Source organism: Asparagus officinalis, unplaced genomic scaffold (assembly GCF_001876935.1).
Source record: "Asparagus officinalis unplaced genomic scaffold, Aspof.V1 AsparagusV1_Un162, whole genome shotgun sequence".
NCBI classification, from domain to species: domain Eukaryota; kingdom Viridiplantae; phylum Streptophyta; class Magnoliopsida; order Asparagales; family Asparagaceae; genus Asparagus; species Asparagus officinalis.
Genome location: NW_017972428.1, coordinates 97270 through 98408, shown reverse-complemented (window position 1 = coordinate 98408; position 1139 = coordinate 97270). Strand labels below are relative to the sequence as shown.

The 1139-nt window shown below is 32.5% G+C and overlaps 1 non-coding gene across 1 annotated transcript; it reads right to left on the bottom strand.

The window, feature by feature from the left end:
* Positions 1-711: 711 nt before the first annotated feature.
* On the bottom strand, positions 712-783 carry TRNAQ-CUG. The gene has a single exon. It is a non-coding gene; the product is annotated as a tRNA-Gln (tRNA).
* Positions 784-1139: the final 356 nt, after the last annotated feature.

The following is a 1139-nucleotide window of genomic DNA, read 5'->3' as shown; positions in this document are numbered from 1 at the left end:
ATTTGAACTCGGGTTTCTCGGGTGAGAGCCGAGCGTCCTAGCCGACTAGAATACATCGGAATGACACTCAATTGAACTATTTAAAATTATTAATTTCTCTTCTTATTCTTCATTTTTAATAGAAAAATTCAAACACACTTTAAGTGAGGAAATGATTATATGACCTGATGAATTCTCATTAGAGAAATTTGATTCATTTGAATATTTGTGTATTAATGACCTGTATATTTTCCAGTTTATCTGTTACCAATATTTTTTTAATATATATTATATCCTTATCTGATGTGCATCCTTTGATCTTGTTGCGGATATGAATTATGAGCTTTCACTGCCAAATCATATTCTTAGAGCATGTTTGGCAACTTGGCCAAAGTGAATTATAATCTATTTTTGCATGGGTTGAGTGGATTATTTGATTTATAATTCACTAAAAAATAATCTAGGGTTCTTGGCTATTTTTGAGTGGATTATAATCGACATGTTTGGCTGAGTAAAAAACAAAAATATCTGACTTACGAATGCAACTTTTATCTCCAAGTTTTTTTGACGGATTAAAAAATGGGCACCAAAAATGTCTAAGCAGCACTTTGTGGAAACGAAAGGTATGCAGTTCCAGTAGGTGAAGCGAAATACTAAGCAAAACCCGCCCACGTACACGATTAAGCTCCCCTTCAGATGATTGCAAAGGAAAAGTTTTGAAGAAAACAAAAAAGGTTCCACCGAGATTTGAACTCGGGTTACTGGATTCAGAGTCCAATGTCCTAACCGCTAGACCATGGAACCAGAACGTGCTTTGGTAGAAATATTTTAATATGTATTATGTTCGCAAAAATTTAGTACAACTTCGAATATCATAATCTATTTATTTATCATACTCCCTTTAAAAGCACGAGTTCAGGAAAGCTTTCTGTAGACAAATTTACCCCTATATAGTTTGAACTATCCTATCAATATTCAAATTGTAATTACAACAGAACTTAGCATATGTATTTTAAAACCGAATAGATGCCACAACAAAACTTAGCATATGTATTTTAAAACCTTATTGTAACAGATTATAAAATAAAAGTGTCCAGGATCAGTACAACGACATTTAACATTCATGAACTTTAAATCCCGTTTAAAATAAAAGTGTTCAG